Source organism: Nasonia vitripennis, chromosome 4 (genome assembly GCF_009193385.2).
Source record: "Nasonia vitripennis strain AsymCx chromosome 4, Nvit_psr_1.1, whole genome shotgun sequence".
Lineage (NCBI taxonomy): Eukaryota > Metazoa > Arthropoda > Insecta > Hymenoptera > Pteromalidae > Nasonia > Nasonia vitripennis.
Genome location: NC_045760.1, coordinates 29,196,759 through 29,212,024, shown reverse-complemented (window position 1 = coordinate 29,212,024; position 15,266 = coordinate 29,196,759). Strand labels below are relative to the sequence as shown.

At 44.3% G+C, this 15,266-nt stretch overlaps 1 protein-coding gene across 4 annotated transcripts in view; it reads left to right on the top strand.

Moving 5' to 3' along the window:
• The window catches only part of LOC100123674, a 248,220-nt gene that overhangs the window by 36,722 nt on the left and 196,232 nt on the right, over positions 1–15,266 (top strand). For 2 of the 4 annotated variants that reach the window (XM_031930807.2, XM_031930809.2), the window contains exon 1: positions 142–2,831. The exons of the other annotated variants lie outside the window; for them this stretch is intronic. The gene's annotated coding sequence lies outside the window, so the exon portion shown is untranslated. Of the gene's footprint in view, positions 1–141; positions 2,832–15,266 lie in introns of those variants that run through there. 4 annotated transcript variants of the gene reach the window in all.

The window sequence follows — 15,266 nt, the reverse complement described above, 5'->3', positions numbered from 1 at the left end:
TAGCCGGATATATTGGCCCGCGTGTGTATGCGCGCACACTTAATTTGTCGCGGACGCTCGTGTCCATAGGTGCGGCTGTATATGCATATATGAGCTGCCAGAGGAGCGTGTAAGTGGCGGCTTTTTAATTGCGAGAACGAACGCGAGCATAAATTACGGTCATTATCTGGTTAACGGCCGGCTATTAGGAAAGCCGAGACTGACGCGCTGCTACGTGCGTGTGTTTATGCTCTGGATATCGCAGCTGCACCTGCTGACGCTGTCTCTTCTCTCTTCCACTGTGATTTTGTGATTATATTTTCGACGGTTTATTCCTTTTGTTTTCACTTGTGTTCTTTTTCGAGACGTTTGTTCATGCAGGTGTGCCATTCGAACGGGTCAATCAGCAAATCGAATTTCGGAGACTAGATAAACGATTCGACACTTTCGTTTTTCTTAGAACACATATTTATTCATAAACAAGGAGGCAAGACCGTATGGTAAACATTAAAACATCATAAAATATCCACACGATTACGTCCATTCGTTGATTAATCGCATCGGCTTTTCTCCTCCCAACCAAGCCTCGCAACGATAACAAAACAAGGGCAGCAGCAGCAGTGGCTCGACGTTTTTAATTTCGCCTAATCGAACGAGACAAGCAATATCGCGGGCCGCCCGTCCGTCCATCCGTTCGCGCGCAACATATTCGCCGAGTCTAGCGAGTCACCCCTAGGAAAGATTCTCTCTCTCCCCCGGTACAAATATTCCGGGCCGTCCGTCGAGCTGTCACTTAGCACCCCGAGAAATAATATTTCGCCATCGGTCTAAAGAAGAGCTGCTGTGCTGCGGAACAGAGGGAAGGAGAAGGGTGACAAGGCTTTGTACGGTTTACACACTGCCGCGCGCCTCGGATGCCTGAATAATACATGTCTGTTGCAGAACTGGAATTCTCGGGACGCGGGAGAAAGAGAGAGCGTCTTCCCTTGATACTGACCCCTACGCGACTGATGCTTTGCGATCGGGAGGTGCTGGCGCTGCTGAACTTGCGATTTTGTTAATGTTACTTTTTTTTTTTAATGAAAATAATCGTTTAGAGGATGTTGCTATATTCTTTATTATTCATTAATAAATTTTACTCAACAAGCTCTGCTTGGCTTTTTGAGAAAATTTTACTCTATAGCTAAGCAATATTTGCTCAAAATTTCTACCACGTGCGTATCCCACAAAAGTGATCGATAAGAGAAGGACGATTAATAAAAGCGAAAGCGGAAAACTAATCCCTGTAATAACCGTCGCCTCGATTTATTAGGCACGACCGCGACACGGAAGTGCCTTATAGTACAAAATGTGTGAGATGCGATATCTCACGCAATTTTCGACCGATCGGGCTGAAATTTTAGGAGAAGTCTCCTTGTGCAAAAGCTAAAAAACTATTCATTTATCCCGATTCTCTACGTCGTTTTGAAATACGGGCACAATATGTTCGATTTTTAAGCGTTTTTTTAATAAAAATTTTCCTGTGTTGCGATTATCTCTCTGAGAGACTTTAGTCAATCGGGCTCAAAATTTTGTTGGGAACTCGTCTCATAATAGTATGCTAACGGTCCTATTGACATCAAATCATGAAAATGCTTATAACTCGAGTTTACAGCCCAAAATCGATTTTTACAGCTAAAAACCAATTATTTGTCATAAAACATTACGGAGTTACGTTCTACATGAAAATGTTAAATGTAAAAGTTGTAGACATGTTTAAAATACAACTTTTTTCTATTGACATCATATCATGAAAATGCTTATAACTCGAGTTTACAGCCCAAAATCGATTTTTACAGCTAAAAACCAATTATTTGTCATAAAACATTACGGAGTTACGTTCTACATGAAAATGTTAAATTTAAAAATTGTAAACATTTTCAAAATACAACTTTTTACCGTGGCAAACATTTTTTTAACACTTTTTGACATACACAACCGTAAAAGCGATTTTTTGACACATAAATTCAATAATAACTTCGGTGCAACATGCCCCATCCAACCCAATTATTTTCAGCAATTTTCCTATATTATTAAAAGCTGAAAGTTATATTTTGGCCTTTATCTCATACTTATATACAAAATTAAACCACTTTATACATTAAATTATAAAAAATGCATAATTTAGCAAATACGTAATCGCCGAATACAATCCGTGTAACTTGGCATCATATAACAACGTACGCTATATTAATTAAATCTTTTAAGCTGAATCAGTACAATTCACTTTCAAAATTCAAGTTATTATACTGAACTAGAAAAACCTAAACTCTACGTAGCTTACTACATCCCTTTAATCTATGCTAAATACCTAAACAATCAATTTTCTAATATTCTAATTGAAATCCTACAAACGAAATATCATCCTTTTGTTTACTCCCTCTTGAAAACTGCGATACAAAAGTGTTGTATTATTTATCTGAAATTACAATAAAATAAAATTAAAATAAGATATATTTTAAGAATATCTACAAACAAAAATAAATAATTGATACAAATACAAATAAGTTACTAATTTTCCAGTAGTTTTGATGATAGTGTTGATGACCGCCAGAAGAATACCAATCAAAACTTTGACAACAATATTGAAAAAAAAAAACAGGATAATACTGTATAAGCACCGACAGGCATTACGAACGCGAAGCGCGAGCGATGCAAGGCGGCAAGCCAACACGGCCGTAAGGTCGCGCGTGGCGCGCTAGTTATTCCAGGTGAGACTTTACTTGGCTCCCCAATGCGACCTACGATCAAGCGCCAGTAGCATCAGCACAGAGTGACGCACAAACGTCATCGGAGATCCGTCTTGCCGACTGGTAAGTCAAAGTCGAGCTTTAATAATAGCGTTACTTTCATTTTCACCACAGCTCATCCTTCTCTCCCGCAAGACAAGGACGCAAAATTCTCGATATATTAACGCTAATAAAGAGCGGAACGAATGGCAAATTTTCCGCGGGAGGGAGAAGAAGCTGAAAAATCACTAAAGTTGGCTCGGCATTCCCGATGAGAAACGACTCTTTATTTCTCTATCCTTTTTCCTCTATTTCTCTCTCTCTCTCTCTCTCTTTCTCTCTCTTGGTAAAGTCCCGTAACAGGGTTAGCCACGCTATGAATAAATTTTGGCGGTGAGCACGACGACGACGACGATGAAATTACGCGCGGAGCTGCAGCAGCGACGAGTAATGTATGTTACGCGCTATGATTTGCCTCGCGCATACGCGCTATACGGCTCGCGGGAGGAAATTCATTGTTCTCCGAGCTTATTTTTCTTTCTATGCATACCGGTACCGGTTGATCTGCGAGCACTCGGTGTGTAGAGTAGGCTGTGCCATTTTTCGAGGCTGTTATAATCGTCACTGGATGATCGAGTTTTAATAGGAAATATACGCTTGGAAATGGCGGCTTATAATTCCATACACATGAAATTGAAATTGAAATTCGTCGAAAGGTTAATTAATAACGGAAACATTTTCGTTTCCGCTTGCATTACACATTATAATATAAGCTGATTAAAATTACGCGAATTCTCTATCAGCGTAAAATTCAGACAGAGCCGTTAGCGAAATTTCCGCGATAATTTCAGTTATTCCATCTCGAGCATGTGATATGCGTTCGTTCCGCGCGTGTATAAAATATACAAATCGCGTCATTTAAAAAAGTCAAAGCAGCTTCCTTTTTCCTCGTCATCGCGGCTGAAATCAACGAGGATATGGAGGGAAGCTCTATTGAATATTCCGCGCGACTACACAAGACACAGGGTCACATCACGCATGCAGATCTCTGCGTACGCGTGTACTCGGTCGCTGCTGTGGTCGTGGCCGGTTGCGGCGACGCGCGGCGTAATTTGCAATCTGCTGCTCCTGTCGCCCTTTCTCTCTCTCTCTCTCTCTCTCTCTCTCTCTCTCTCTCTCTGTGCTGTGCCTGAGCTTTAACCGTTCTGTCCTAGGACGCGCGACGGGGAGAAAGTTCGTCCCCCGCACACGTGGCGAATTTGTATGCGGCTCTCGAGCGGACGCGTTTGTTGTAGAGAGAGGTATATAGAACGAATACGTAGTGGTGGATGCAGTCGGTGCAGTTTTGGGATGATGTGTGTTTAGTTGAAGTCGTTGGGTTAAGATCGACAATCGAGTGCTGGACGTCGACGAAGAAATCAGTTGTGGTATATATATATTTCTATAATTACATTTGTTACATTTGCTACAGCATTATTTTGTTGACAATTAATTTTGACGAATAGAAGAATTTTTGTAATTAATATCTATGAAATGCTACGCGATGGACATCCATGATGATTTTTCGGAAAACATCAAACTTGCCTAACCTTTTACTTTTTTAAAAGTTAATTTTTTTTAGAGATTTAATAATCGGACTGGACAGTCCCACAAAGTTCTATTTTTTACAGGAAATTAAATGCGAGTGTTTAGAACAGGAAATAGTTATGATAGGATAGGATTTTCCAATCATCGCGGCTATTTTTACGTCGAATAATTTTTAATGCAACCCAGCGCTGGGAATGCTTATGTATACGAGTAAATATGAGATGCCATTGTGGTATAAGTCGAAGGGGAGGAATCGAAAGAGAAAGCGAGAGAGAGAGAACAGGAACGGCGCGTAGGACTCATACGTCATTCCGCCGGAAACTGATTTCGACGGCGGCGTCCCGTCTGTAATTGATTTAATTACCATTCATGCGTCGACGCGACGTTATTATACCCCCCTCCTGTGCTTCTATATATAAAGCTACACGTTGTGCTACTCTGGATTATTGCTTGAACAGTTTTATTCATATTATTTGTCACTTTTCACAATATTTTGTTAATGGACGTGACAAATGCCATTCGATCAATCATCATTAAAACAACAATCATTTATAATAAGCTTCCTCGCCAATTAAATTTCTCGCTCATTTACAAGGCGAAAAATCAGCGAATTTCGGTGTTGTTTACCGAAGCGTAATTCATCAACCTGGTTCAAATTGCAAATTATTCACGGTCACAAGGATTTTTACGAGGTGAACACTCAACTACGCTAAAAACGAGTTTACGGAACACGCGTACGTTCGCCGGTTATTAATTAAAGTCGATCATTTCTCGGCTAAAAAGTTCTCCGCTTCTCGAGCCGAACGAAATTAGGAAAGCAAAGTTTAAGCCCAGCGACGCAAGTTCGCGGCCCAGAGATTCCTTATAACTAATTTACGAGCGAAAGCTCGACTTTCCGCGCAAGGAGAATTCGCAATGCAAACACACACAACTTTCTTCGAATCTAAAATGTCCTATACCTGCAGCCAACTCGCTCGTCCTTTTTTCCCCTCTTATTACTCGCGCGTCCCGATTACACCTGCCAAAGGAAGTCCAATCAGGATGATCCGCAAATATCTCAGCCTCGTCAACTTTTCTTCTCTCTTTTCCTCAGCTCCTCAGCTCCGAAGCCTTCCGCGCCGGAAGTTCTTTGTTTGTTGTCTTCTCCCTCTTCCCAGATATATAGATATACAGCTGGAGAAAGAGCCGTTGCAGCCTCCAAGTTGGAGCGGAGAGAAAGCAACTTGGCGAAATACTTGGCGAACGAGGTTTTGCTCTGCGCGAGAAAGGAATCCCTTTGCTCGTGCATTTTCGTCCTCCGCGCAGCGTCTTTCTGTGCGTCTGTCTCGTTGTGTTCTCCCTTTCTCTGTCTCTCTTGGACTTTTTGCTATTTTCTTTGTTCCTAATTCTAAAAGGCGCGCGCGCTTTGTTTTTCGTTACTTCGGCGATGACTTGCGCGTAATTGGAACACGTATATACAGAGCTGTTTTTTCTTGTTGCAGCGGCTACAAATCCGCGACGCGTATTTAGCATTATTTGTTTTTAAATTGCGCATCTCTCGCGGGCTGAAGTGAAAATAACGAGAGTGGCCGACTCATCAATGGCGATTCATCGCAATTACAAACAATGTTCGCGCATTTGTTTACACTTTTAATTAATTAAAACTTCATGCTTCGCCTCGCGAGCTTGCGCGCGCAAATAAGGCTTCATTAATCACGAACGCGATTTTCCCCCTTTTTTCCGCGTTTTTTATATCTCCATTTTTGTTTGTTACGTGTTCGACAAAAAATGTATAATAACAAACGCAAAATTAAAATCAATTAAGTTCTGTGCTTCGCGCTCTTTGTTCTTGCTTATGCTCTCGACGTGCGCCGCGCTGCAGTGCATGAAAAAAGCACGCGCTCAGCGGCGAGCTTTCAATTTGGGCCACGGCAGAATAAGCTTTTACGTGCGTGAGTTGCGAAAACAACGGGCTTTTGTATACAAGTATATACCTTTGTACATTGATTTTTCGGCTAACTGTGAGCGCATAGCCGACTGCGTGGGTGGTTACATCGAGAGTGAGCGGATTCTACATGCGGCGCTCGGCCCCCGAAAATATTCCCGAAATTTTTTTTCCGATGCGGGTATTGCACAGCGGGCGAAGAGGTAAATGATAATACTGATTAATCAAAGAGAGCTGCATATCGGCTGGAATAATCGATGGGAAAAGAGTCGGATAAAGCAGTCCGATGATTTATCGATCCTTGAAATTCGCTTCGCGTGCGCTCAAAGGAACTATTAATTAACCAGTGCTATTGTTCAGTCCGGGTAGCTATCTACGCCCTGCTCTCTCTCTCTCTCTCTCGGCATTTGCGAACTTCAAGACAATTTAGCGTTGACACAGCAGAATCAACAGACTTGCTCTAGCTCTGTAGCGCAGTGCGGGGCAACAAACAACTTTGTTGCTATTTAGAGGCTGTTGTATATTATCTGGACGGCTGTTTACACGTTGCCATTAAACGAGTCTCGACGGACGAGAAAAAAAGTGTCGTTTTGCAAAAGTATTCCTCGGAAGCTATGTATTTAATTAAATGGATTAAGTACTCGAGATCACTTCGAGTGTTTTGGCACGGCCCTCTTCAGCTGGTGAAGATATGGAGGCTTCCTAGAAAATCTACTATTAGAAAATATACTATTAGAAACAACAAGCGCCCATTAGGGAATTAGAATCGCGCTGAAATTCTGTTTCGCAAAATTTGTCGATAGAGAAATACTTCGAAAGGCTGACTGATGGATCCGCGCTGCCACGATAACGTCGACTGTCCCGTCGCAAAAGCCGGGGATAAAGTAATCAATCCGTTTCTTGATTCTTTATTTTAAAAATCAAAAATTTCGTCGTTGTCGATTACTCCGTCGCAGTTGATAAAAAAAAAAAGAGATAGAAATGATGACGTATGAGGTACCACAATAATACCGCTAAGGCTACCATAGCATGAGCGACTCTATCTTGCCCAACAAAAGCGATGTACTGGTTCATATATATACCAGGCTTGCAAGATTTAGATGAGGGAAACCATAAAATACTTGCGCGCCACCTATCGATTCTCGATTAAATTCTTCACCTCTACCAATAAGCTTCACTACATCAGCTCGCATTAATTACAAGCAACACTGTCACTCCCGGATCCGCTCAATTGTGCAAATCTGCAGAGCCTTACATGCCAACAAATTCGCAAAGCTATACACACACACATACAGAGACACGCAGTCGACTCTCCGGAGCAGGTGCTCTTGCGCGCGTCTGGCTTGGAAGGAGGCATAGTAGTAGTACTACAGCCCTGTTGGCTTAGCCGGAACACGCGGGCGGTAGATCACGGCTTGTTGTCTCTGGCACAACGAAAACGTCGCGGAAACGCCGCTCTCCTACAGCAGCCGACCAAGGAGAGAAGATGCATTTCTCTGCCCGTCTAACAGGCGCAATGGGAGACGAGCTTTTGATTGCCAAAGCTTCGGCCCTCGTCGCGCGTGGAGGTTGTATTTTTTTTGCCGAAAGGAGGGTCGAACGCGCGTATGTTTGCTTGATAATAATAATAACGATTCGACGTGTGTATATAGGGGAAAACCCGCGCAATATTCGAGGAAAGCTCGTGTGGTGCATCGCGCACGCGGTTGTTTTAATATGTAACGGACACGTTTCCAATATTCAGAGGTACACACACGCGTGTTGATTAATTATCGGTATTAATAATAAACAGACGGAGAGGGAAAAATTTCGCTTCAAAATTGCGGAATACGCGTCGGTGGAGCTGCGTGTAAATCTCTTCGGTATATATAACGCCCAGTGAAAACCCCGAAATTTCGAGCATCCTCCATGAATTCTCCGGCCCTTTCCTTTATTAAAAGCCATAAGCTATCCAATCAGACACGGGAAAAATCAAATCGACGTAGATCCTCGCACGTGTGCGGTCTCTGCGCACACATGTTCGCGTCCCTCTTCGTCGTCGTCGCATTGGAAAAGCAGCGAGCGAAGTTTTCGCGCCCGAGCTTTACTTTATCTCGACGAGGGACACAAAGGAACGACGACGACGACGGTGGCGGCAATTTCAAATTGCATTTCCCTCTCTGTGCACACTCCTTCTTCGGATTCTTTGTGCCCCCGGTGCCTACTATAGGAGGAAGGCGAGCTTATTACCTCGGACGATTGCCTATTTCATAGCTTGCGGGAGCTTTTAATTGGAGTTTTTTGTCAAAAGTTTAGATTTCGACAAAATCGCGCTAAAGTACATAATGCTCTGGAAAGGCAATCGCTGTGCGAACACGAGGCAGCCCTGATATGACAGCGTTTGCGCCACGGCACAGCTGGCGCTACTCGGGCCGACAAGATTTGTATAGAGTCAAATGGGAATGGAGAATCTCTCTCTCTCTCTCTCTCTCTCTCTCTCTCTCTCTCTCTCTCTCTCTCTCTCTCTGCTCGTGTCTCATTTCGTCGTACATGTGCGGCCTGCTCTTTCGACCTAACCCTACACGCGAAGCTCGTTTAGATCGATCCCTCGACGACCCTTAACTACCTCCCGCAGTTGTTCGCCGTCGAGTTGCGGGCTTGTTCCTTTCTCTGTCCCTCTCACAGCTTTGGATTATCATTGCATTTGATTCTCTCACTCATTACTTAGTAGTAGTTCGCTGAATTTTAATACACACGACGCTGTTAAATTATCCAAGAACTCGATCTATCAGCTCTTCGCCTCATTAATCCGGAAGCTCTATCCGATCATCGCGGAATCTTACGCACATACACCCGAAGCCTCCAACGATCCAGATCAGAGCTTCTCGCTGCAACAATGGGGGCTGATGCTTCCCTCTCTCTCTCTCTCGCGCTCTCTCTCGCTATCTCTCTATTAATAACCGCCGCGTGTAACATTATCCGCATAATTAGAAGCTAACCGTCACATCGGCCCTCTGCGAAAGCTCCTATTTATAAAACGTCAGAGAAGGCATATACCGGAAGGCAGCGCTGCTGCAGCGTTCGAATTTCAATAGTTTCCAAATGTATGTGCATTTGGCAGGAGAGAGAGTTGCGCACACTGCATTAACATTTGAAAGGCTCTCGACGGAACTTGAGCGAACTTTGTTTTCCCTGTACACTCGCCGGTGTGCTGTTATATATTGCAAACCAAAGTCGGATTTCCTCTAAACAAAGCAACGAGAGGGAAAGAGAGATGAACATCCACGAGAGCTATTGTTCGATTCTCATATTAATCAAATTCGGCCATCGACGCACGGAGTACACGGCTTATTATCCGCTGACGCTGTATCGGTTCATCATTTTAAATTAATTTCGAACTTTCGCGCGCGGGAAACGCAGCCGATAAATTTGTCCGCGACGCTGCAACTCGCCGCGGAAGTATAGAACGGTAACAATAAGCCGACGTGACGTCTTTTTTGTTCGGCCTTTGACTGTATCATCAAAGCTTCGGCTAATTGGAAATAGCCCTTGCGAGAGGCCGTCGCATTTCACTGCACGAGATAGAGAAGAGGAGCCCGCATATACACATAATTCGCCGACGCTTAGTTAATTGATTGATTGTTCGAGCCGCGAGGAATATACCGTCGGTGGTGAAAAGAGAACGAAAAAGTTTCGTCGAATCGCGGAGAGAGCGAATTTTTTTCCAGCCTCCGATCAGACACTGTACTGCACTGCAACAGCAGTACAATCAATCAAATTAATTGAATACATCCCAGAGCCATTATATTGAAATTAATACTTATATACACGCCGCTGCTAATTTCAATAACTTTTCCCTCTCTCGACTTTCCAACGAGTGTGTGTTCTCTCGGAAAAAGAGGAGTAACGCGCACGCGATACGTCGGATTCTGCGGATCAGACTAATTATCGATTTCACGTTTTACACGCGTACGTACATCATATCCGACATAGTATCCCTTCTCGTTACAAACATTTTTTTTCTCGAAATTTTCGTTATTGCACATTTGCATTGAATTCCCGGGGCAACGCCTGGCGCACACAATGGGAAAGTTTATTCTGGGCCGAAAAAAAAGAAACGTTACGCGTAAATGAATCAAACCGAAAAGTTTTAAGAACAGATTTAAATATATATGCACGTGTGAGCGTACACGAGAGCATTGCACGGACGCGTAGAGAGAACGTGGGGATTTCCGTTATTGTAAATTTTAATCCTGTTCGCAGCGAGAGCATCAGGTATGGCACGAATGTTTCAGGTTTTAAAAATCTACTCTACCAGCGTATTCGTCTCTCCTTTTTTATCGACGTTTCTTTTCTATAGACGATTATTCGCGAAGGAAAATTTCATTTTTCGCCATCGCTAGCGTGAAAGAATACGAAAGTAGCTCGATGGAAAAAGGAAATTAGGTCGCTCTTTGTAATACCTAGCGCAGGCACGTAAACAGTTTTGCGGCTGCCGTTATGGAAATTTTATGCGGGGATTGATGTTTCGCTTCGACACGAGAGAGAAAAAGAAAGCTGACGACAACGGCGCACGTGCATAATGTATACACACACGTGCGATGCGACATATTATTCCCGATGCATTGCAAAAGGAGAGCAGATGTCGCTTCGTCGAGGGCTAGTTTGCATGCCTAATTGCACTGGCGCATTACGTTGAATTCCAACCGACCGCCGGCTATAAATCCATTATTTATTAAAATATTCCAATAAAGTCATCGCGATATGGAGCGGTAAAATAAACACCTTCGGGAAAATCCTAATGCCGGGGAGAAATAATGGACTTTTTCCCGCGCAAGCGCGATGCAAATACTGCGAAATCTCATCCGGACGTGCTTCACGCGCTTTTGTTCCGAGCCTACGCGTGGAATTGAATTCTCGTCGTTCTTGCGCGTTTACACGAGCAGCAGCGAAATTTTTCGCTCTTCCTCGAATATACTATTACGCTTCGCGAATAATAGCGCAGTAAAAAGCTTATACGCGGTAGGGGGAAATGTTAAAAGCTCGTTTTTCTTTCCGGATTGCATAGGTTTCTTGGAAATAGCCATGCGCGTCCTTGGCCCACGTGGAAAAGATTAATCCAGTCTGTATACAGGTTATATACAGCCAATTGTATACAGACTTTATACAAAAGTGATCGCTTATTTTATCCAGTCTCTATACAGTCTGTATACAGGCTATATAAAATTGAGAAAAAACAAGAATAATTTTCCTTGGTTGCCATAGTAATGATTCTCGTTGATAAGTCGTTGCCAGGGGAACCGCACATCCGAATTTTTTTTCTATATAGACTGTATATAGTTTATATACAATATGTATACAGACTGGATAAATCTTTTCCACGTGGGGGTCGAGATGAAAGTTTCGAGAAGAGATTGTTCCAAGGTTTAGCGGGGATTAAGAGACGCTAGAAAATGGGAATTTTGAGAAAAATATCAGCACGTTGCATGTAAAACAGACGACATCGAAAAGTTGCTGATCCAGTCCGATTTCAGCGTTCAATCTCCCTCTCACCTCTATCCTGGCCCGAAAAGACAGTCACTCATTCAGTTTCGCCTCACACACACACACACACACACATCCGCAGTCGGTCGTTCATTCCCTTGAGCGGGTCGTGTGCGTCAGCCGATCAGGATAGTGTCACGGCCCGGCGGCGAACGTCCGTCAATCCACGCGCGTCCCTGGACCGCAGCGCCAGAAATTCAGCCCCTATACTGTCCATCCACTTGTCCCGTTCGTGCTTACGCGGCGGCGCCGCCGAGTTTGAATTCTGCCGCCGAGCAACCACAGGGCTGACCCTTCGCCGGGTCAAGAAGGAGGAATTGCTTCTCTGTGTATGTGTGCAGTCCGAAGTAACGAGGGAGAAGCTGGAGAGATGCTGGCTTTGGTTTGAGTTTGCGGATGCTGGGAAGGGATGACCTGTACCGATGCAGCTTTGTTGTTGTTGCTTCTGCTGCTGCTGCTGATGTTTGGAAAAGAAGTTCGTCAAGCTTTGGATTAGCGACGTTTCGTGAGTGGAATGTACAGTGCCAGGGGTTTTGTTACGTATACCTAGACATTCTTCGACGTGTAACCGTCAGTTCGAAAGGAATATTACCTCGCAGCGCACAAATGAACGTTATTGTCTCGAGAACAATTCGAGCGCTGAAAATTCGAATTTCGAGGGCACTTGACCCTACTATATTGTACCTATATAACATAGCAAAGTTGAGTAAGCAGCAGCGGTTTCGACGGTGCCTACTACGATCGCAAAACGAAATATAAAAATTACGCGCGAAAAAGCCAAGCCGCGGCGCACGTCAATCGCTCATATTTAATATATACTCCCGAGCGATATCGCTCGTTCGGAAATAGAGAGAGAGAGACGGAGCCATATTTCTTCCATCTTTCGCAAGCTCGGCAAGTTCCTCTCTTACCTCATACCCGACCGCAGGCAGGCAGCAAACAATCTACCGTATCAATATTGAAGCAGCATTACCCAGATGCGATCTGCATCTTCTTCTTCTTCTTCTTCGTTCTCTCGAGGTAGCATGATGTGATTTTCCCTCGGCATATTCTCTTTGTCGAGAGAGAGAGAGATGTAGGGCGGGTTGACTGACGGTAGCTCCTTACTCTCGATTTTCCTTTGATTACGCATACATATCCCCGAGACTCGAGCGAGGGCTCTTCTTTAGAGTATTTACCCCTCGTTATCATTCGAATGTATCGCTGGATTAGCTTTGGGCTCTTTTTTTAATATAAATGTGTGTGTTTTTTTAGCGTAGAGCCGTGATGACCTACATCCGCATCGGCGCTGATTTATTATAAAAAAGCGCTGAAAGCTTCGTGGACAAATCCTCCCGATTCGCGCGCGCGCGGGAAAATCCATTTGAACTGAATTGTAAAGCGCTAAGCTGCAGCGACTTTAAAGTCCTTTTTTTGCTTGCTTGAAAATTCTGCGAATCGGTGTGAATATTCCCGAGAGAGAGAGAGAGAGAGAGAGAGAGAGAGAGAGAGAGAGAGAGAGAGAGAGTTGACTATTAACGAAGCGACTTTTACCTCCAACGACTGCACCGACGCCGAGGAGAAATGGAAGAGAGAAAAAAGCGTATACAGGATGTACATCTGGAGTTTACGTACCAGCTTTGCACACAAGTGCAGCGAGGGGCTCTCCTTTTTGCCCCCAGATATCGGCCTTTACTTTTATCGCAGCGCCGTTTGTTTTCACTACAGCGCTTAAGATACGGCAGCGGCGCACTTTGCAATCGTTTTCGCAGTCCCCTCGGCTGTGTATAAGCTATGTACGTGTATATACGGGTCGAAATAGTTTCCGGGAGGAGAAAAAGCGACGAAAATCGTCGCTGGCGTGGACGTATGATCGTGCCGAGCGAAATTTACGAGGCTCCTGCGCGCGCGCGCGCGCTCACGTCGGCGGCTTCGAAATCGCTCGGCGATTTTCGACGGAGTAAAGGGGGGACTGCAGCGCCGCCCGTCGAGAGGACTTTATTAATGTATATAGCTTCTCTTCCTCTTTCGCCGTCGTCGATGTGTTTCTGATATTTTTCTGCAATAAATAAATCAACGACTGGCTACGATCTGCGACGGACGTCTACGTGGACGTGCTTTTATAGAGATCGTAACGCGGCTGTGTGCGAGAGAAATATGGAGGTGATCGATGAAGTCGTAACAGCTGCAATATGTATGGTTGTGTGGATTTCAATGGCGATTTTTGATGCCAGACGCTAGATGGCGCATAGGCGCTTTTCCGTTACCCTCATCCTAATTTGCGCGTAGAACGTATATATAAGCGTATGCAATCACTGCCAAAATCGCCTTTTGTTTTAGGCTTGCTTCAGTCGCTCATGTTATAACTGAAATTGGTGGTACAGTGTAATAGATGTAAAACAATAAAACTACATCTTTTTTTATCCTTCGACGTTTCGGCGAAGTAATGCCGCCCTCGTCAGAGAACTGTCAAAGTATTGTTATTTAACGTTATTTAACATCTTGCCAATCGATACAATCAACCCATAAGCTAATATAGTAAAAGCTTTCGAAATCCACTCATAAACGTTTGCAAAAACGCCTAACCAGAACCATATTGTATCCGCATCTCGCAATTCGCGTACACACGCTCGTACACTCGAAACCGCGTCGTATAAGATAGAAATCTCGTGGATGGAATATCCGCGATGTTTGAGAATATTCTATTTCCGGCGCACTGTCTCTTCCACTTATTGTCTCGTTTCGTGCGCGCGGTTTCGATTTGCCGCTTTCTCTCAGCTTGCGCGCGGAGAAAGAATTCTCGCAATATAACCGCTTTCCCCTATCTCTCTCTCCGCAACTTTGTTCGCGGAAGATCCGGAATTTGATGGATTCGTGCTGAATAATTTTTCGCGAGAAGCTTTCCTCGAGAGATGCACGAATGAAGTTTCGCGTCAGTTTAGACTCGAATAAAGTTGCCGGAGCGATTTGATCGAGGAGATTTCATCTTCGGTGAAATGCTGGGATGGATAAGTGCACTCCTCGGCTTGTTGGGAACAATCGCACAGCGGGACGATGATGATCAAAGACGAAATTACGAGTCCCATACACGTAATTCAATGCGAGACAGAGTCATGGTTACCGCCATACACACCGGCAATAATCCAACGACGTCGCGGAGGAAATAGTAGGAAAACGACCGCAATTGCAGCAGCAGCAGCAGCGAGTTATATTACCCAAGGCGCATAGAAGAAGAAGAAGCAGCAGCGGAGCGCTTGCTCGTTATTGTTGTGCCTGCTGCCGGCTTGTGCTCGCGTCCTTTCATAAACGCGCGGACTAGCCGCGGTTGGACTGGTTGGAGAGAGAGGAGAAAAAAAGGAAGACCAGAGAGAGAGAGAGAGAGAGAGAGAGAGAGAGAGAGAGAGAGAGAGAGAGAGAGAGAGAGAGAGAGAGAGAGAGAGCCACGATTAAGGTGACTACTCGCCCCAGGGCTGCGTGTGCATGACGCGATGGGGGAGGATGTTTTC